The sequence below is a fragment of the Palaemon carinicauda genome, chromosome 1 (genome assembly GCF_036898095.1).
Source record: "Palaemon carinicauda isolate YSFRI2023 chromosome 1, ASM3689809v2, whole genome shotgun sequence".
Classification (NCBI taxonomy): domain Eukaryota; kingdom Metazoa; phylum Arthropoda; class Malacostraca; order Decapoda; family Palaemonidae; genus Palaemon; species Palaemon carinicauda.
In genome coordinates this window covers 133,436,271-133,458,870 of record NC_090725.1, presented here as the reverse complement: position 1 = coordinate 133,458,870, position 22,600 = coordinate 133,436,271, and the positions used below count along the sequence as shown (strand labels likewise).

Sequence of the window (22,600 nt, the reverse complement as noted above, 5' to 3'; positions counted from 1 at the left end):
TGCCATAGCCTCTGTACCATGGTCTTCCACTCTCTTGGGTTAGAGTTCTCTTGCTTGAGGGTACACTCGGGCACGCTGTTCTATCTTATTTCTCTTCCTCTTGCTTTGTTGGAGTTTTTATAGTTTATATAGGAAATATGGTATTCTTACTATAAAAACCACAAATTTTAAGTAATTTGTATTTTTCCCAACAGTACTTACCTCGAACTACTTTCTTAGGAGTATCTGGGATCTCCTCCCAACCGACCAGGATTTTGTGTAGTTTACTCTACTCACGTTTTCTATGCGGGGTAACCTCTGGCGGAGTAATACGCGCCCAGAGACGACCCGGGGTCAGAGAGCATGCTTGCTCAGGTCTCGATCTCCAGTAAGTTTTTGACAGATAGGTTTCTACTAAGTCCTGTAAGGCACTCGGGGTAGGATGGGCGGGCCATAACCCGAAAGTAGTTCGAGGTAAGTACTGTTAGGAAAAATACAAATTACTTAAAAGTTGTGATTTGTTCCAACACGGAGTACTTACCTCGAACTACTTTCTTAGGAGACTTATACCTTAGGAGGTGGGAGTGTCCCACATGACCCAGAGACCGTGATGAGGAGAGAAAAAGGGGAACCTAGATAGGAGGCTAGGTTCTGCTGGCCCCCAAGAGAAAACACGAGAAATAGGGAAAACTACCCAAAAAACTATCTTAGTGTCTAAGTAACTCACCTCTGTAAAAATCCTTGGAGACGTATTCATTCACTGACGGTGTATCCCATGGCAGCTAAAGGATTTTAGGGTCATTTGAGGGAAGATAATAGGGGAAAAAAAGGGGGTAAGGAAGGAACCTGTGTCTCTTGGACTTACTGCCCGTGGTTTTCCCTAGGGCTACACCTTTAAATCTTTTGAAGCGCGGAAATGACGGGACCGAGAGAGAATCCGTTTAGGGATCTCCTCGAACACTCCTTCAAGTAGTGAGCTGTGAAGGTTGACTGACTAGCCCATGTATTGGTGTGCTACTGTCTTAAGCACACATTTGAGTATGAGTTGTTTTCAGATGTATTTAGATGGTTTATTGAACACATCTTGGTGGTTTTAAGTTTTATTGTATATAAACAACTGAGTTAAACATCTCCATCACTGGAGGAAGCTGTGTTGGTCCACATGACCAATTCTGGTGAAGTTTAGATAAGAACTGACTAAACTATCGATATCACAGATATCGTATGCTTGGTTTACTTTAGACACGTGACGGAATCGGAAGACACCTGCATCCGGTGACGTCACAAACTTTCACACGAAGAGTTAATGTGTTGACACTAAGAAAGAATGACAACTTAGCATCTTACATCCTGTACACAATTTGAGTTGACCATAGCAAATCTCACGGCCAGCTCTTCCAACCAACATGACATATTACGTCATTTGTTTTAAACATGTAATATTACTATTCTAAATATTACATAAGCTCGGCCAGCTATCTCAATTTTTTTTTACAAAAATTTAACAACAAGCCGAAACATGGTTATTAGGTGTGACTGGACATACTTATCATTCATTGTCCAAAACTAGCTATATCCAACTGAGGACGAATGTCCAAATAGGCACATCAAAACTAATAACAATAATGCATACAAAAAAGATATTACCAAAGCAAAAAGAAAAATGCATGATAAAACCAAGATCATATATATGGTACATTGCTAGCAAATGATTACATGGTACCAAAAAACAAAACAAATTCTGACTTACAAATGATTCGGTAACTTGATAAAGAATAATTGTTACCTTTGTCAGAAACAAGATACTCAATTTTTAGTGCACAAATACAAATTCCTGGTACGTACACGTACCACGGTTTCGTACATATATATATATATATATATTTATATATAGGGCTGATACATTTTATTAGATGCCCATAGATTCTGTTATATATCTTATATATTTTTTTCTTTTTTTTTTTTCTCTTTTCTTTTTTAACATTCCGGCTTATATATTTTTATTAGATGCCGAGAGAAAAAATGATTTATATCCTTTTTTATTTTATTTACTTTTTTAAATGTTTTTTTTAAATGTATTTTTAACAATGCAAATGTAGAGAATTTCTTTAATTACATATTACTAGCGTACTAGTCAGCTTTTCATACAAACATCATCCTGACAAATTACTCCCTTAGCGAATGAGGTGGCCACTCATACAGCTTTGAACTGGATCAAGTAAGGGGTATTGTCAGGGCTATGCAACTCATTCCTTTGTAGCTGCTTGCTGTGCCGTAACCTACGCCAAACAAGGATGTTCACGGCGATAAATATCATCACCGTGAAACACAAACTAGCCAGTATTATGGGGTGAAGAATCTCTTTGTAAGTCGGCGACAGGTGGTCCTTTTCGGTAAGTTTCATTAAGTGTTTCGCCATACTTCCTTTATAGGGGAGAGGAAGTGCGGGCGTTGTAGAGGTCCACGTGAAGTTCGCGAAGTAAGCTCGTTCTCTGATGATTGTCCGTAGGCCAGTCACCATGGAATTCGGGGAAGTCCCGATACAGCCATCTGCTGCGACGAAGATGTGGTTGAATGATGTGGATCCGTCAGGGCATGATACATTGAAGCCGTCCTTGTCGTATCGTATCCACGAGCCATTATTTAGTCTGCAATTGAATTCTTTATTGTCAAAGGGATAAAGCTTATCCAGACAATTTTCACTTGTATGGGAGAGAGCACCGTCTAGCACTATACCTAACTCGCATGAACCCATCAAGTTTTTACGGAATTCAAATGAGTCAGCTGTACATATTTTTCTATCCATTGCGTCTGAACAGTGAGTTAATTGATTTAAGTCTTTAATGACCGTATATGTTTCCTTGTCTGGGGAAATCAATACGTGTCCAGTCAAACTGGATATTACTGGATTTGAGTGATTCGTCATGAAAGTCGGAAATGGTGATATCCTGTAAGATTGCCAGGCATCAGAAGAATCAAAGGGAATTGTAATCCTAACCTTGTTATTATCTACGTTTACTGTAATTAGGCTGTAATAAAATTCTAACCTATGTTCGTCTAACAAAGGAACATAGCCTAGTTTATCCCTAGTGTTCTCCAGAACCAATTTTAAGTAACGTATAGGCAACAAATGGGGCGACAATACACCTTTAGTTGCTAACGTGATAGCTTCTACATAATCCTTGGATTTCTCAATGAAATGTGCAATTCTGTTATGTATGTGATCTATCTTTGAATCATAATACGTTAATGTTGCTAACAAATCCTGTACTTCCATAATTTGAACGATATTATCTGAATGTTCATTTAACAAATCCATAATTTTATTGATTGAAGCTAACTGATCCCTTAGTTCTGACATAATCAATTCATCTTTATGAGTCAAGAACTCAATTTTCTTATTTTGATTACTAATTTTAAGACGATTGGAAAGTCCTAAACCTAAACTTGCAACAGACCCAAAGATGCTTAATGCAGCATAAATGAACGGATTCCGTCTTTCTTTTTGTTCGTGTCCTACAGTCCACATCAAAAGGTCATAAGCCAAAGATCCTGTCTCTCCAGTCTTATTTTTTAAGTCATCAGATAGCATCTCTGCAACTTTAAATGTTGATCCAAGCAAACTCTTAGTAGTCAAATGAAAATGTCTCCTATGCAACTCATCCAATGATGCAGAAAACCTTGAAATGGCGGTTCTTAAGCTAGTGACATCATTCTCTTGAAGAAAAATTGCTTGCATATGCACTTCGACAATTACGTTGGTTGATGTAATAAAAATGTCTTCTTGTCTTTCAACTATATTGCCATATTTAAAATATATATTCTTAGTCTTAGAACTCATCCCATACGAAAAAAATGTCTGAGCGAACAATATCACTCCCAACAACAAAAAATTCATCTTGGAAACCTGTAACGAGAAAAAATATATGTAATTACTCCTGTATTAAAAAGAAAACTTTTTAGTTACAAAAATTAAAATTTTTCCACACTTCTTTTTAATTTCTTATGTGAGACAATGGTACTATTCTCTCATCCGTGGGTTGGGCTACGTTTTGAATTCTAAACCTATTGGCCGTTAATATTTCCAAAATGTTAAATGGGCCTTCAAACTTAGGTGTTAGTTTATAGTTGAGCCCTTTTCTGACATTGATTTGAATATAGATGTTATCACCCACGGTATATGTTTTAGTTGGTTTCGCTATTTTATCATGATTCCTTTTCATTATGATTTGTGATTCTTCTAAATTCTTTCGAAGGATATCATATCGACTTATACTTGCATTTATACATTCTTTTAAAGGATTTGATAGATTAGTTGTAGGCGTTAGTACATGGAAAGGTGTTCTAACTGGGGTACCATACAATGCTTCATGCGGTGACATTTTAATTGATATATGATATGAATGATTCAGAGTACTCAGTGCCGCCGGTATTGCAATATCCCAGTTGGGGTCTGATCCCCCTAGTGTTACCCTCAATATATTTAATATCTTCCTATTTGCTCTTTCCACTAGCCCATTAGACTCTGGGTGATATATCATGGTATTGATCTTCTTTATGTTGAGGAATTCACACAATGAGGTAAGAAAGTGATTATTAAATTCACCACCCGAGTCTGAGATTATCATGTGTGGAATTCCATGTTTACAAATGTAACACTCGTAAAACTTCCTAGCGCATTCAATCGCAGTTTTAGTTTTAAGCGCTATTAGTTCTGTATATCGAGTTAAAGCATCTATAATTACTAAGAGGTGCTTATTCCCTCTGTCTGACTCGTAAAATCCTGTTAACAAATCTAAATGTATTCTTTCAAAGAGTTGATTGGGAACAGGATAAGCTCCTAAGCTAACAGGTGTTTTCGTATGCCCTTTGTTTTCCTGACATGTGCGACAATTAGCTATGTGTCTTTTTATATCTGTAAGCATTGTATGCCAATAAAACAATGATTTGGCTTTCTGTGACATTAATGAGAACCCAGGGTGTCCATGTAATGGATTTGAATGCAACCAATTCAGGACAGTGGAAACAAGTGAGTTTGGTACTACTACCTGGTCGTTAGTTACATGTGGTGTATTGCGGGTTTTCCTTGTCACAGTCCTACACAGAATATTATCTTTGATTACATAATTCTGCTGCTTATACTTTATATATTCTTTTTCTTTATGATTGCCTTTCAAAGCATTTATAATTGTTTCTATTTTCTGATCTTTTCTTTGCTCAGTCTGTAACAATTCAGCACTCCAGCCTAAATCTTCTTGTTCAGATATTGTTTTTACAATAGGCATGGATGTTGATATATCTATTAATTCAGCTAAAGACTCCGTACAAGATGACACGGGGTTGCGTGATAATGCATCCGCAATGATATTTGCTTTCCCAGGTAAATACCCGATTCTTGCGCCAAAATCTTGAATGATTAAATGCCACCGAGTTCGTTTAGGGCTGTGATTGAAGCCTTTAAAGAACTCTGTTAGTGGTTTATGGTCAGTAAGAACCTTAACGGGATAACCGTAAATTATGAACTTAAAATGCACTAGCGAATTAACAATAGCTAGTCCTTCCTTGTCTATTACTGCATACTTACTTTCGGAAGTTCTCAATTTTCGAGAATAGAAAGCTATCGGGAAAAACTGTTTATCATATTGCTGAAGCAATACCCCTCCTACTCCTAAGTCTGAGGCGTCTGTTGCAATGAAGAATTCCTTACCGAAGTCAGGAAATTTTAAGATAGGAGAACTACACAGTTCATCTTTCAAAGTATTAAACGCCTGTTGATGTTGCTCAGACCATATGAAATCTACGCCCTTCTTCGTAAGATCAGTTAAAGGAGCGGCTATTATTGAATAGTTGCGTATAAAACGCCTGTAATATCCACTACAACCCAGAAATTGCTGTATTCCCTTGACATTAGTAGGTATGGGAAAATTACGTATAGCCGACACCTTATCATGGACTACTTTAAGACCTTGGCTTGACACCATGAAACCCAAATATATCAATTCTGTTTTGAAAAATTCACACTTACTAATCTTTACCCTTAAGTTATGTTGTCTAAATCTCTGTAGTACTAGTTCTAACTTACGTAGATGTTCCTCTAAGGTGTTGGAAAAGATTACAAGATCATCCATATAGGCATGCAATATATCCCCTAACAAGTCTCCAAACACTATGTTAATCATTCTTGTAAATGTTATAGGAGCACAACGTAAACCAAAAGGCATCCGTAAAAATTCATAATGTCCCCTGGCTGTGCTGAAGGCTGTGTATGGGATACTATCTTCTTCTAATGATATCTGGTGAAAGCCTTTAAGTAAGTCCAAACTGGTAAAATATTTATTCTGACCTAACAAAGACAAAATATCGTCAGTACATGGCACTGGGAATCGATCAGGGATCGTTTCCTCGTTTAGACGACGAAAGTCGACGCAGATACGCCATGTTCGATCTTTTTTCGGTACAACTATTAAAGGAAAATTATAAGGGCTATTTGATTTTCTAATGACTCCTTCCTCTAACATTTTACCTACTTCATCATTTATTTCATTCTGGAATTTCATAGGGAGTCTGTACGAGGGTACATATATAATTTTCTGTTTGTCTTTTAACCTTATTTGATGCTCGATCACATCTGTTTTCCCTAAGGATCCATCCGTAGTGGAAAAGACATCTGTATATTTATTTAAAAGTTCAAAAATTTTCTGCTGAATTTCTTCGTCTTGAATGTCCTTACTGATTTTATTTTTAATAGATCGTAAAAGGGATTCATCCGCAACTGATTGAGAGTGATTGATTTCAGCAACGGTAAGAATACGATGTTTATAAACTTCTACATCCAAGATATGTTGATTTTTGTGAATTACTAAAGTGTTATTTAAATGATTACAGACTTCGATATTACATTGCTGATGTGAGCCTACTGTATAAATAGCTTGTGTGACAGACAATCCGTTGGTTTTCAAAGTATCGGAAAGGATTAATATTTCAGATCCCGGTAGTGTTTTCTTTATTTGCACTATTAAATTCGAAGGTATGTTTGGTTCGATATACTGTATTGCGTGCAAGATGATATTACGGGTGAACGAGAATTCTGCTGGGTCGCGTGTATTATTTCTTTATTAGTGAGACAAGTTATTGGTTCTTCAACGTACGTTACGGTTACATTTGTCGTCTCCTTTTTATCCAAAACTGACTTTAAAGTATTAGAAGACTTATAGAATTTCCCTTTGATATACACGCCGTGCTTTGCAGGAGCTAAGATAATGTTTTGATTTCCCATAGATGGGTATCCTATAATTACAGCTGGATACATATTAATGTTTTTCACAACAACAAATGTATCGGCAAACGTGCGATTACCGACTCTGAACTGAACATGAGTTATGCCTATGACGTTTAATTCATTATTTCCTATACCTGAAAGTCTGATTCCTGATTTTTCAATCGGAAAGTTCGAAAACAACAAATGATGCGTCTTCAAATCCATAATATTACGTGGACTACCAGAGTCAAAAAATAACGTAAAGGATTTGTGTTCTAAATTTACAGCATATAAGGTTGGCCGTAACTCATTTTGGCTTATTATTGTATGAATTCGTTGCAAATCTACGGGAGCATGCACTGTTTTACTTAATTCGGCCGTGTGTTTCATAGGAAAATCTATTGTCTCACAATTATCTGATAAAACATTAAATTGATTATTCAATACTATTGATGTTGACATAAATGACCTTGACCCAACATCACTCTCTTCCCCTCTAGAGTTAACTATGTGGTATTTGCTTTGCTCTGCACATTCTGAAAATTAGGCTGACTTTGCGAGGTCTGGTTTGACGGCCCAGGCTCAGCGATATTTGAAGAAGTGTTTGTTTGTTTCGGACTCTGAACTGCATTGACATTTTGTTGTTTCTTCTTATTGTTAAAATGAGGATTTTTCTTTTTATTTCCATATGGAACTGACTGTGGAATTGACTGTGTATTTCTAGGATATTGTTGTGTCTTACGCGCGTAACATTGACTATAAGAATGTGATCCTGTGTTGTGAACTGAACAAAATTTCGTTCTACAGTCTGCGCTTATGTGACCTTGACGTTTGCAGTTGTAACACGTCACTCCCGCTACTGGATTATTAATTACGTTCACTGTTTGTGGTTTTGTTTCATTCTTAGCAAAAACTTGAGTTAACACGGGATCGAGATCTGGACACTTGGACATGTGCTTCTTTATCTGTTTATAGACATCCAATTCCGTACTTGCAGGCATTAACTTCTTATCAAAGCACCGCACTAAAGCTTCAGGCAACATAAGTGTCATGCAAGTTAAATACATTAATCGTAAAAAATCTTTCACGGAGATATTATCGTTAGTAACCCAAGTGGAATTACCTAAAATGTCCTGATATTCGTTAAGCCTATCAGCTATGAGAGCTGCTCTCTCAACAACATTAAGCCGATTCATAGTGGCTTGATTAAGTGTATTTCGTAACGTTAACACTACATCCAAAGCTTCTTCACCCCCATAGATCGCGCGTAACCTAACTTTGAAATCATCCCAAGTAACTGCTTCCTGAAATGAAACACCTCTTAAATACGCACTCGCATCCCCCTTAGAAAAATCTATAAAACTTTTAGCTTCTTGTAATTGTACAAAAGGATCTACGATTTGTTTGGCATTTAAATGGGCATCAACGGATGAAATCCATGACTCCACATTTTGTGGCAAGAACCCGTTGACACGGCCTTGAAAAGGAAGGATTGCTGACCTGGCATTTACAAGCGTCACAATTGGAGGAGGATTAGCCTGGCCTACACCACTAGGTCCAGGGGTAGGGCTGACAGGAGGAGCCATGACTGCTGTATTCTTTTTTTTTCTATCTCTTTGACCCCTTTCAATCCTATCAAAATATCTATATGAGTACAGACGCCCACTGCGTAAACGCATATGTATAATAAAATTCCCCCAACAATGTTACTAATCCCAATACATTTCCCCCCAAGAGTTTATGAAAGAAAAAGGAATTAGCACAAAGAAAGAAAAATTCTAAATGAGAATTCGGAGTTTCTTATAACAAAGTTTAGGAATTCACTCACCCCAGTAATAATTGACTAACGACTTGTGATAACTACACTTCACTGTACAAACTGAAATGAATACAAAATCTTTGTACTTAGCTTATATATGAAGTCGAGTCGTCTCTCTCTCTCTCTCTCTCTTGATGTTTTGTTAGCGATGTCTCGTTCTAGTTTCTTGTAGAATGTAGGTCTTCCTGGATATGTTTTGCAATAGTTGAATGCCAGTCCTTGGGTTTCCTAGGATGTTGATTGAAGATTCTATTTGTATACTAACATATGTTGGTGTTAGCATTTTCGTTGGACTTAGTCAAAATTGTAGATTCTTGTAGATAGTTTTATTTTGAAGTCTTGAAGATCATTCTCTGGTTTCACAGCTTTTATGTTGAAGTCTTGAAGATATATCTCTAATTCTTAGAGCATAACCGCTGTCTTTGAGTTTAATCGCTGCCACCATTTATTGGTGTGCTACTGTCTTAAGCACACATTTGAGTATGAGTTGTTTTCAGATGTATTTAGATGGTTTATTGAACACATCTTGGTGGTTTTAAGTTTTATTGTATATAAACAACTGAGTTAAACATCTCCATCACTGGAGGAAGCTGTGTTGGTCCACATGACCAATTCTGGTGAAGTTTAGATAAGAACTGACTAAACTATCGATATCACAGATATCGTATGCTTGGTTTACTTTAGACACGTGACGGAATCGGAAGACACCTGCATCCGGTGACGTCACAAACTTTCACACGAAGAGTTAATGTGTTGGCACTAAGAAAGAATGACAACTTAGCATCTTACATCCTGTACACAATTTGAGTTGACCATAGCAAATCTCACGGCCAGCTCTTCCAACCAACATGACATATTACGTCATTTGTTTTAAACATGTAATATTACTATTCTAAATATTACACATGTACCTGCCCTCAGGATTTGGCCGACTGCCATGTTCTTCTCAAAGGCCAACAAAGTATTAAGCCCTCTGATGTCGTAGGGTCTAGGCTTCCCCAGAAGAGGAACCCCTGCACTACTGTAGGCCCTCATGATCACCTGCCATAGCCAGAAGGAGATCGTATTCTTGGAGATTGGCTTCTTTACTAGTCCTGAGGAGACGAACAGACTCTTGATTTCGGGTCGAAGTCTGGCTGTCCTCTCTAAGTACTTCCGTACCACTCTGACAGGGCACAGAAGCAAGTCCCTCGGGTTGTCCAAACGAGGGATTGCCGGCACTGAGAATCCTTCAAACCTGGGGTCCCAGACTGCTGGATTCTGGGTCTTGGCCACGAAGGATGGTACGAACCTGAAGGTAGCTTCACGCCAACCCTTCGAGTGTGACACCTCGTACGACAGTCCATGAATCTCCCCTACCCGTTTTGCTGATGCCAGTGCTAACAGAAAAACTGTCTTGAGGGTGAGCTCTCCGTCCAAGATGTCCTTTAGGGGTTCAAAGGGAGGTTCTGACAGCATCTTCAGGACTCTAGCCACGTCCCACTGGGGCACCCTACCGGCCTGAGGGGGGCACGATTGCTCGAAGCTCTTGATGAGCATCGAGATGTGTCTGAATGTACCCAGGTCGATGCCCTTCAGGAGGAAGACTTGTCCCAGGGCAGCCCGGACTCCTTTCATGGCTGGGATGGACATATTCACCTCGTCCCTGAGATAGACTAGGAAGTACGCTATCTCCGGGATGGAGACCTGCAACGGCTTGATGTTCTTCGAGACGCACCACTTAGTGAAGGTAGCCCATTTTGCCTGGTATACTGCGGCTGACGAACGTCTCAGGTACCCTGACATCCTTGTTGCCGTCTTCGCCGAATACCCTTCCTTCCTCAGGAGACGCTCGATAACCTCCACGCGTGAAGGCGGAGGGACCGAGGGTTTTCGTGGAACCTTTGAAAGTGCGGTTGCCGGAGAAGGTCTAGTCTGTCCGGAAGGGGCCAAGGTGGAAGGCGCGCCAGTTCCTTTAGATCCGCGAACCACTCCCTCTCCGGGCACCAGGGCGCTACCAAAATTATCCACAGGTTGTCTGCTCTCCTCACCCTGTTGAGGACTTGCCTGAGCATCCCGAAGGGAGGGAAGGCGTAAACGTCGAGGTTGTCCCAAGGGTGTTGGAAGGCGTCCTCGAATGCCACCTCCGGATCTGGCACAGAAGAACAAAACACGGGGAGCTGTGCGTTCAGTCTCGTGGCGAAGAGGTCTATCACTGGCGAGCCCCACTTCTGAATGGGAGAATGGGATTCTTGGCCACTTCCGGGTGCAAGGACCACTCGGACCCTACCACTTGACCCATTCTGCTGAGGCCGTTGGCCAGTACGTTTCTCTTCTCTGGGATGAATCTGGCCGAAATCTTGATCTGCTCTATTTCGGCCCATTCCAGAAACTCCAACGTGAGGTCACACAGCTCCTTTGATTTCAGTCCTCCTTGCTTCTTTATGTAGGCCACCACCGTGGCGTTGTCGCACATCAGTGCCACGGTGTTTCCCCCGGAGCCGATGGACGAACTCTAGGCACGCTCTTCGCACTGCCATCATTTCTAGCACGTTTATGTGCAGGTTCTTCTCTTCGGCTAACCATCTTCCTCTTGCTGTGCTGTCGAGGAGATGAGCACCCCAACTCTCCTTGGATGCGTCCGTGAACAGGAGCATCTTCGGCTGTGAAGGGCATCCCCTTGAGGGTGTTCGATCTGTCGTGCCACCACTCTAGGACTTCTTTCGTCTCCCTGGACATCGAGACCACCTTGTGCGGGGAGTCTCTTTGGTTCCAGGTCTCCTTCAGGTTCCAATGTACTCTCCTGAGTTTGAGTCTCCCCTGTGGGACTAGCTTCTCTAACGACACGGGGTGGCCTATCAGTCTCTGCCAGTCCTTGGCTCTCCTGGGCTGGTCCGACAGGAAGGGCCGGAGGATCTGGTGCAAGTTGTCCAGTCTCTCCGCGGAAGGGAAGGCTCTCGTCAACCGGGAGTCCAGGATCATCCCGAGGTAGTTCATCCTGGTGGAGGTTATCAGTTGGGACTTCTCCAGGTTGATGATGATACCCAGGACGTTGCAGAACTGCAGGAGCTTCGCGCCTTGCTCCCTCAGTACTTCCACTGAGACTGAAAGCCACAACCAGTCGTCCAGGTACCGAATCAGGCAGATACCCTGTTCGTGTGCCCAGGCTGAGTGTCCATCTTGAAGTCGGTCTTGCACACGAACCTGTTGAGGGCTGAGAGGTCTATGACTGGTCTCCAGCCCCCTGTTTCTTTCTCCACCAGGAAGAGTCTGCTGTAGAACCCTGGACCCGGGTTCTTGACTGGTTCTATTGCCCCTTTCGCCAGCATCGCAGAGACCTCTTCTTGTAGGGCCGTCCTTCTCAAGGGGTCTTTGGGTGCCAACTATTCCGCCTGCAGATCTGGTATCAGAGGTGGGGGGTCCGCCAGGAAGGGCAACCTGTACCCTTCTTTCAGAACTGTTACGGTCCACGGATCTGCTCCGTGGTCTCGCCATGCTTGCCAAGAACGTTTGAGGCATCCCCCCACCTGAGTCTTCGGCAGGAGTAGGGGGCCTCTCTCCCTATCTCCTTCGAGAGGCGCGGCCTGAACAACCTCTTCTGGCGGCCGAATAGGAAGACCTGAAGGCTGACTGCGCAGCAGGTGTTCCTCTACGGGGGGGCTGTGAAGGCTGATGACAAGTCGTCGTAGGGGCGTCTCTCCTGGGCTGGCTAGGTGAGGCACGAAGAGGGAGAGAGACGTCGAAGGGTGTCCTTCTATGGGCAGGTCTTCTCGCTGGAGAGGGTCTGGGTTCTCCCGCATCCTTTAGCTTCCTGACCCTCTCTACCGTCTCCTCCACCGCCTTCAGGGGGAACACTGAGTCGTCCCACAGGGGCAGGATCCTTAGGGACCTCGCTTCTCTGTCCGGGAGCCTCCTGACGAGCTTGCTGAGCACAGTGTCCCTCTTCCGCAGTATCCAATTGGCGGCCTGCGCGATGGACTGGTAGGAGAGGAACTTTAGGGCCTTACCTTCCGAGCTAATCAGCTCCTTCAGCAAGGCCTGGTTCTCCGGGACTGCGAGGTCGTGCGAGGACTGAAACCCCACCAGCGTGGAGGCCCACCAATCTAGCCACGATGATACGTGCACCAGGTCCTTGGCCAGCTCCTCCATCATGGACGTTTCCAAAGGGGAGAAACAAACCGGGGCAGTGGTAGCCCTCTCCTCTGCTGCTCCTTGTCCCAGGATGGCGACTGCTGGCTCCACCGTACAGGGACCCGCGCGGTGTCCTTCGGGAAGGTAGAATCAGCTCTGGGTCTTCAGGCCCTGTAGAAGTTTGGAGGCGCTCTGGCTCTTGGGAGCTTCCACGTGGTTGGCCACGATCCTGTCAACGTGCGCCATACCCAGCCTAACATCCCTAGCCAAAGGAAGGGCTAGTGAGGGCCTCTGTTGCACAGGTGCATTCACCAACCTACTGAGGCTCGAGAACCAGACTTCGTCAGTGGAGGGCTCAGGTTCGTCCAGCCTGTGGTAACGCCTAATGAGGCCTATCACCCTCCTGTAGGCCGAAACTTCCACTGCCGAACCTTCTACACCGTCATCTACATTCTCCGTTGGACGCTCCGCTGCTCGTGACGGAGGACCTCTGACAGGGGGAGCCGCATGGGGTGGAGGCATCTTCCTGGAGTGGTCCAGTCTCGGCGGTTCAGGGTGTAGGACGGGCATCGCTGCAGGGACAGAGGCCTCCGTCCTGGTCTTCTCTCTTCTTCCGGAGGTCCAGGGGTCTGCGGGCTTGCCCGTAGAGTGAAGGAGTCTCTCTCGTTCCGGATGACTCGTCGAAGATTTTGAGGCTGGGACGCGGCTGCCAGACCGAAGGGGCGACTCTCTCCGCTGCGCGGATGGAGTTGGAACCTTCGCAGACCTATGCCTGTCCCTTGGGGCCTGAAGAGACGACTCCCTCCGTCGATCATATCTGCTGCTGGTGACAAATCTCGCTGGCTAACAGGCCCTAGGGAGCCATCCCGAGGTGCTCGGGACTGCTGACGCCTCCAGGAGTTGGCTACGTGGGATGACGACCCCCACCCATTCTTCCTCCGGCGAGTCGCTTCTCCTATACTTCTTCCTGGGGGATCTAGAGCGCCTACCCATGTGGCGGGATCTGGAACGGGATCGTGAGCGAGACCGTCTCCTGCCGGACATATCTCGCCGTCTCCTATGGTCCCTTGGGGCTCCGTCTTCCGAGGAGTAGGATTAGGCCTCGACCGAGGAGCCTGAAGACCTGTAGGACCTCACTGAAGGGCCTGAGTCGTGCCGCGTTGCTGGTGGGTCCACACGGTGTTCGGTCGGCGACGAAGGCTCCAGGAAGACGGACGGGAAAGTAGCTGAAGGCGCTGGAGGGGAGTGGGGGAGCTCCTCGCTGGGGAACCAGGTCTCAAACTCCTCTTCCATCCCCAAGGATGATCTGAAGGGTCTTCCTTCTTGGCGGCCCCCTCGGCTGCTGACGCACCTGAAATACATGCCCAAGAGGCGGGAGAAGAGGCTGCAGCAGTTTTACCCCACATAGGATCGTCCGACGAGACGGGCCCTGCTTGCACCAGGGCTCCGTCCCCCGAACACACTCCCGTCCCCCCACTTGCCTGGATCGATGACACAATCCCACTATCAGGTAAATCGGACTCCTGGGGAAGGGCCACAGGCCTCTTCCCTGCAACTGACTTACCTCGTCCCCTACACTGGGTAGGAGAAGGCGGCAGAGAGACTCTGTCCGAAGAAACGCCGGGCGAAGCAAGAGGCGAAGAGACGTTCAGTTTCTTAGGCGATCTCCTAGAGGACTTCTTCTTGGTGCCGTAGCGCACCCACTGCACCTCGTTCCAGGACTCGCATTCCGGACATGTGGCTGTAGGGGAACACACACTGCCCCTACACGAAGAACACAAGGAGTGCGGGTCAACTTCAGGCTTAGAGAGGAAGGCGCCACACGGTTTACCGGCCATAGGCCCAGGGCAACGACGGGGATGCTCCATAATGCACTAGTAAGGCACTGCGAGACACAGGAACACAGAGGGAAAAGGATAAGGAAGAGCACAAAGGGACCACGTGGGAACCGCGTGAGACACAAAGGGTCGCACTGGGTAAGAGAGAGCGTCGGGATGTTATCCGCGACGCGACCAGAAACTTACTGGAGATCGAGACCTGAGCAAGCATGCTCTCTGACCCCGGGTCGTCTCTGGGCGCGTATCACTCCGCCAGAGGTTACCCCGCATAGAAAACGGGAGTAGGGTAAACTACACAAAACTCTGGTCGGTTGGGAGGAGATCCCAGATACTCCTAAGAAAGTAGTTTGAGGTAAGTACTCCGTGTTGGAACAATTAATTTTTAAATATACTTACCTGGTAGTTACATATATATAGCTTAAATCCCACCTTTTGTCGCGTGCACGACAGAAATTCAAATTTCGCGGCAATCGCCGCCATGGCAGTAGGTGGTCATACATGAGTGCCATCTCTCATAGGTTACTAGAACCATTCCCAACATTCCTCAGAAATTCCATGAGGGCCCTTTTATATATGTAACTACTAGGTAAGTATATTTAAAAATTAATTTTATAATAAAAATATGACAAATTCCAAGATAACTTGTATTTTTCCTAACCATACAAACCTTAGCTATTTACATTGGGTTTACCTTTTAGAGCAGCTGAAATGGCGAGCCATTAGAATTTAACGAGAGTGTATTACCCCCGCGCTAGTTAGCGGGGGGTTAGGGGAGTGGTAGCTAGCTACCCCTCCCCCCCTCACACACAGATGAATGCTCACTTTCACTTAGAGGTAGGACTTGTCTTGGGGGACAGGGCTGGCGGGCAAATATGTGTAAATAGCTAAGGTTTGTATGGTTAGGAAAAATACAAATTATCTTCGAATTTGTCATTTGTTCCGTAACCGAAATACAAACCACGCTATTTACATTGGGTGACTTACCCATTAGGTAGGGTGGAAAGTCCCCAGCCATACTGGCTTTGGCTTTACCCGGGGACTCAGAATCCGAGTGAGTCGCACTCGAGAAAAGGAGTCCCTGCACCTCACAAGTTCCTTGCTCCGCAAGGAACCGTGTGGCCTACATAAGCTTGTGTGTGAAGGAAGAAGTGTGACCCGTCCTAGGCAGTTGACCTGGAGTTCCAGAAGGAACACTGGGTTAGGACGTTCCCAATACCACCTCGTCAGGGTATGGGGGACGCGACAGTATTGACTCAATACTCGGAACACAAGGAAGCATGGTTTACCTGCAGAGGTTCGAGGTCAGCTATGCAGAGACCAGGATGCTGCTTCCCCGTAGAGGGGATGATGAAGAAAGAAATAAGGGCCAGACATACTTCTTTCGTTCATGCAGACTAAAACCTGATAACAATGCCCTCAACCTTCTGCTACCTGTCCAAAAAGGAGCCTGAGGTTAGACCAGCTGTTGTGTAGCCACCACAGAGCGATAGAAAACGTATCGAAACTCCTGTGGGTCACGCCCTGCAGGAAGCGGGCTGCGAAGGTCATTAGACGCTTCCAGACTCCAGCTTGTAGCACCTGCGTCACAGAGTAGTATTACTCGAAGGCGAGGGACGTTGCGATGTATCCAACATCGTGCTGTAGCGCGACGTGACGGGGGAGGGTCTGGAGACAGGTCGAGATGAATGTCCTTGAGTCCGGGCTGAAGAGGTATACTGGTGACTCTCCCCCGTGTCCTCCTTGTGCTCCCAAATCGGCTGCAACTGAGGACAAACTGCAGCTGTTCCCAAAGCTAACCTCTCGATTCCTTTACTGTCAAGAAAGAGAAGGTCTTGGGACATCAGATACAGAATGGAGACTCAAAATCTTGAAGGGATTGGACCGAAGGGCCGGGACCCCCAGATTCTGAGTCTAGCCAACAACTCAGGAGCGAACCTGAATGTTGCCTTCCCCTCTTCCTTAGAAAGGGCGGAGTCGTACGAGACCAAGAAGATTGCTTACACACTGGCCGTGGCCAGAGTGAGCAGGAGACCCAAGGCGGAATACAATGCGAGGCCTGTCGTAAAGGGTCTTGAGAAGATCTCTTAAGGGACTAAAAAGTCAGAGCCATGCTCCAAGTTGGAGGTCTTCCTCCGACTAGGGCAGGAACGATCGTAGCTTCGCATGAGCGAGGAAAGATCCAGCGGGCAGGAAAAAGTTATTCCTTTAAGCCTGAAGGTCAGGGAAAGGCTGAGCGACAGGCTTCATTATTGCTGGAGAAGAGGCCTCAAGGGAAGAGGTATATCTCCCACGGTACCAACCACCGAAGACTCTTCACTTTGCCTGGAAGACCCCTGCGGATGACTATTGCAGATGACGCGACTTCCGTACCGCGACTGTAGCGGGTTGTCTCTTTTTGAGGAGGCGGCGTAGTGTCTCCAGGCATGAAGCCGAAGCGACGCCCCGGTTCGGGAGAGATGTTGCAGTGTGGTTGCTTAAGTAGTCTGCGCCGTGAGAGAAGCTCTCCCGGGAGTTCCGTCAGGGGAAGCAGAGGGTCCAGAAACCGTTCTGCGCATAGTCCCAGTGGAGCTCTCCCATTGAAAGGTTGACAGACAACCTGGTCTTGTTGAGACCCATTGTCCACAGACAAAAAGGAGGGAAGACGCAGGCGTCGAAGTTGTCCCACCATCACCGGAATGCATCTTGCCAGAGTCTCGGGGTTTGAGACTGGGGGGGAAGAACAGCGGAAGCTTGAGGTTCCAAGCTGTCGCGATCAGGTCCCCCAGACCAGGACTTGCTGGTTACTCAAGGTCAAAGACCCCCAGGTACACTCTCTCTACGAGGCTCTGCTCGGATAGTCGGAGAGAACATTCCTCTGCCTGGAATGAGAGCGCCGATGGTGGTATTGAGAGTATCTCAATCATCCTGGTATCTCTACTGCAAGATGTGAAGGTGTGAAAATGCATCCCCTGCTGGTTAGAACACGCCAGAATCATGAAGTCGACGCGCACGGAGCGACTCGGCAGGAGCTGTAGGATCTGTAGAGGGGCCAGACTACGGCCCCTAAGCCTGCCTGAATGATGGAGAGGTATCCTTCAGGTCTTGACCATAGGCCTGGACCGGAACATGCCCCCCCCCCCCCCCTTTCCTTTGACGAGTCCGAGAACAGCATCAAGAATGTGGGGAAAGGACGAGAATATCCACTACCATCAAGAGATTCCATAGGTCAACACCCATTGCAGGTCTAATAGCTCCACTGGTCCCATAGGAGCCAGGAAGTCCAGTTAAACGTTGCCTGAAACCACCAGAACTTGGACCGCCCCGCATGGAACTTATCCTGAGGCGACCGTTCGGACTATAGACGGGTCAATGAGGAAAGGAGAACTAGGAAACGTTCCAAGGTAGGGCTGAAAGCTCTGCTTGACTGAGAACAGGTACTGCAACTCTCCTCAGTCTTGCCACAGTCAACTGAAAGGAAGGCTCGGAGGATATGGCAACAGAATCTGGCGTTCCCAGGTGGTCACCCATCCAAGTACCGACCAGAACCGACGTTGTTTAAACTCGCTGGACGGACGAGAAGCGGGGTTTCCAACGTGGTAAGGCCGTTGACTCAATATCATGGCCAGATACTCCAGATGTTGAGGCAGAAGAAGAGAAGGATCCAAGCAAAATACCATGAACCCACACTCATGGTAAGCATCCGGAAGCTTGTCCCGGCGCTGAAGAAGGTCGAACCCGAGCCTACCGGAGTTGACCAGCCCTCCAAAAAGCAAAGGGGGCGGAAGCCTGCACCTGAGCGGCCATGGGGAAAGTACGGAGAGTTCTCTGTGGGAAAAAAACCTGCTATGCCACGGCGAGATAGCCACCCTGCATCATAAGCAGGAATACTTGCAGTCTAGGCTGAATTCGACGAGCTCCCTGGAAGATGGATGGAATGGAAACTGAAAGTACCCGTCCTTCCGATCCAGGGTTTAAGGAGTCCTGTCGCCTCGTTACCAGTCTGATCGATTCTGCTGTTCTACGCTGGCCGAAGTCTGTTCGACAAACTTGATCAGGGCTGAGAGGTCGACTACGGAACTCCCCTCTCAGATCCTTCCTTACAAGAAAGGATCGACTGAAGAGGCCTGGGGTGAAGCCGTCGAAGATCCTGTGGAGGATCTTCGCCTAAGGTATGGATCATTCTGCCCAACCGGGCAACTCTTGCCGACGCTATGGCAAAGAGGTTCAGAGACACTGAATTCGCTGACAGAGACGGCAGGCGCGATATCCTTGGCTGATCACAGAGATCATGCGGGAATGGGCATCGGGAAGCTGTCATCCGGATGAGTAACCTTAAGCATCCTCCCAGCGAGAAACCTGCAATCCTAGAGTTCGTGAACTCTGCCGCTCCTTTTAGGACTATGCCCCCCCGGGGGAGCCTCCCGTGCCATCTGTTCCTGACAGGAGGAAACTGCAATTGGACACCTTGTCTCAGTTGTCGTAACCGATAACTTAGGCCGACGTGGTTGAAAGAAAAAGGCGCTGGAGCCCTGCAGAGTCTGGAAGAAAGGACCTTGGACGAGTGAAAACGAAAGTCGATTTCCTCCGCACAGCCGCTGTCTAAGTCTCTGTCCTTGGGCACAAACAAACTCTTCTCAAGGATGGAAGGGTGTCTGAGGTTGTCAACCTCCACAGATGAGACACCCGAAGGAAGCCCTCAGTCAGCGCGTCCAGATGGTACAACATCGAGCTTGTCCGCAAGTTAGATACTTAACGACGAAAGGCCAAGGTGCCTGAGCCCGAGAGGAGGAAAGTACCCATGATCTTCCTGTAGCTTCCTTGAACCAAACCTCGGGCCGTAACCGAGGAGGGAAAGGACCTGGTAAGCCCCCAGAGGAAGGGGTAAGCAGTCACCCCTTGGCCGATGGAGAAATCTCGAACGGAAAGCCCCCACGCCAAAAATCCTTCCAGGGAATGACGGGGAAGGGTTAACCCAGGTTCTGGAAAGAGGAGTGTTGCTCAGACCTCCCTGAAGTTTCTTCCTATTCTTGCAAGTGCCATGCTCTGCGTTTACGGGGTGAGGCCGTGTTCTGGAAATACGCTCCAGAAGGACTCGCCAGGCTGGCCATGCTGCGAAAACCCCAATGGGAATCGTGGTCACAATCTCCCTGGAGCTCGCGCGATGGTAATTCAAAGATTTGCGCGTGGGCGAACGTGGAAGCGCCCATGCGCGGTCACGCAGGAACGCAAACGAAGGTGAGCGAAGGAGCGCAGAAGGAGGGCGAGCGTGGTAGGAAGGGCGAGAGCTGGTGGTCGGCGAGCGATAACCCATAGACGAGCAATGGATACTGCAAGAATTAAGCCGACGTTCGTGCGAAGAAACACTGTCGGTTCGTGCGACGGAACACCGTCGGTTCGCGCGACGGAACACCGTCGGTTCGCGCGACGGAACACCGTCGGTTCGCGCGACGGAACACCGTCGGTTCGCGCGACGGAACACCGTCGGTTCGCGCGACGGAACACCGTAGGTTCGCTCGCCGGAACACCGTCCGTCCGCGCGATGGAATACCGTTGGTTCGCGCGCGGACGAACATTGGAGAGCATGTGTGCGGACGCGCATGCGTGTGAACGCGCGGGCACGCGGGCGTGTGGGCGCGCAGGCGAACGGGCGCGCGGGCGCGCAGGCGAACGGTCGCGCGGGCGCGCAAGCGAGCGGTCGCGAGGGTGGGCAGGTGAGTGAGCGCGAGTCCGAGGCGGCGAACGCATGCGTTAGCGCGATGGCGAGGAAGACCGCTGGCGATGTGGATCAACAGGCGATCGGTAGTGAGCTGGTGAGCGCTGACGCGCAGGTTGGCAATGGCGCGTTGTGGCATGTCGACGCTTTGGCGAGCGATGGCGAGCAGCATGCGCAGGTGAGCGATGGCGAGCAGCATGCGCAGGTGAGCGATCGCGTGATGGCGAGCAGCATGCGCAGGTGAGCGATGGCGAGCAGCATGCGCAGGTGAGCGATGGCGAGCAGCATGCGCAGGTGAGCGATCGCGCGATGGCGAGCAGCATGCGCAGGCGGGCGATCGCGCGATGGCGAGCAGCATGCGCAGGTGGGCGATCGCGCGATGGCGAGCAGCATGCGTAGGTGGGCGATCGCACGATGGCGAGCTAGTAGCTGACGAACCATGTTCCTTCAGAAGCATTGGAGAACGTTGGCGCGCCGGCTGTAACACACGCGGGCGATCCGGAGATCGCCGAGAGACAGGTGATCGCTGACGTGTAGAACGCTGTTGAATAGGAGAGCGCCTGTGCGCTAACACTGAGCAGGAGCAGGAGAGAACACAGCAGAAGGGCGCGCAGGGGAACCCTGACACGCAAGGGATGAACCCCCGTGGGAGGCAACCCTTTGCCCCGAAGGGAACGTTGTCCGTCGGGAGACAGATGTCCATCGGAAGACCGTTGCCTGTTCGCCGGGAGACTGATGTCCGTTGGAAGACCGTTGTCCGTCGGGAAGACCGTTGCCCGTCGGAAGACGAGATCAGACTGCTGTCATTCTGTACCAAGAAGAAGGAGTTGTAGGCTGCAAACGGAGATTCAAAAAGGCGCCTCTTAGCACCCTTATATGGAGATGAGAGGCCCTTACGACGAGGCGGACGGTGGGCCTTACGGCGTAGGAGGCCAACAGCAACAGCAGCAGAAGAATCCTCCGAAGAGAAGTCTCTATGAGTGTACTCTCTCGCGAACGAAAGAGAAACACTTCGTAGAAGAGACTGGTCAGCCAGTGACCTAAAAGGAGAAATCCTCCGAAGAGGGGCTCCTGCAGTTGCCCAGCCCCTTGAGCGAAACTGCAGGTGTGACCGCTCAGCACCAAGAGCATAGTCGCACGAAAAAAAGGCAAGAGAAGAACCCCCCAGAAGCCGAAAAACTCAAGCCTGGACAGGAAAAACTTCCCTCGGAAGGAAAGTTACCCGCCCAAGGAGGCAAGCCTCCTGAGAGTTCTAAAATGAACTGGAGAGCTGTCCGTCGTCACAGGAGTACTTCCAGTAGAAGTAGACACGCCCCTGATGAAAATACAAGGGGGGAGGCAGCAACAGCCGAATCCCCAGGACCAACAAGACAGCTCACACCGTTTCCATATTACAGAAACGAACTAGATCGGTAACTGTAAAAAAAATAAAACAAAAATCATTAGTACACATTCATTCCCCCGGGAAGGCTCCGAAGAGGAATCCCGAGGGAAAGGAAACAAGAATTACACAACAGGCACGTGCCCTCACAACCACTTACACTCACGGAAGGAGAGCTGTAACCAAAACAGAATTATAACAATTATAATTATGAAACTATGTAATTATGTAATTTAAAAATGAATGAACACTAAAGAAAGAACAAAAACCCCGAAAGGAATCGTTCTACAAGTTGAAAAATTAACAACTACAATTAGATTCATAAACTAATTGAGACAAACGTATGGCGTAGCAACCCCCCCCCCCCCACACGGAAAGGAAGCTACAAGGGTGTAGTAACACGTAGTAAAAAGGGTGAACGACCTCAAGAGAGAGAGAGAGAGAAAAAGACCGAAGTCAAACTCGATCGCAACCCATAAAATTACGCCGTGGTGGACTAACTGCCGAGGACTCCACGTAGATA

At 47.2% G+C, this 22,600-nt stretch overlaps 1 protein-coding gene and 1 pseudogene across 1 annotated transcript in view; both read right to left on the bottom strand.

Moving 5' to 3' along the window:
* Nucleotides 1-22,600, bottom strand: part of LOC137651725 (uncharacterized) — a 90,210-nt gene that overhangs the window by 4,763 nt on the left and 62,847 nt on the right. The gene's annotated exons all lie outside the window — the stretch shown is intronic.
* LOC137659379 (5S ribosomal RNA) lies at nucleotides 18,475-18,593 on the bottom strand (annotated as a pseudogene).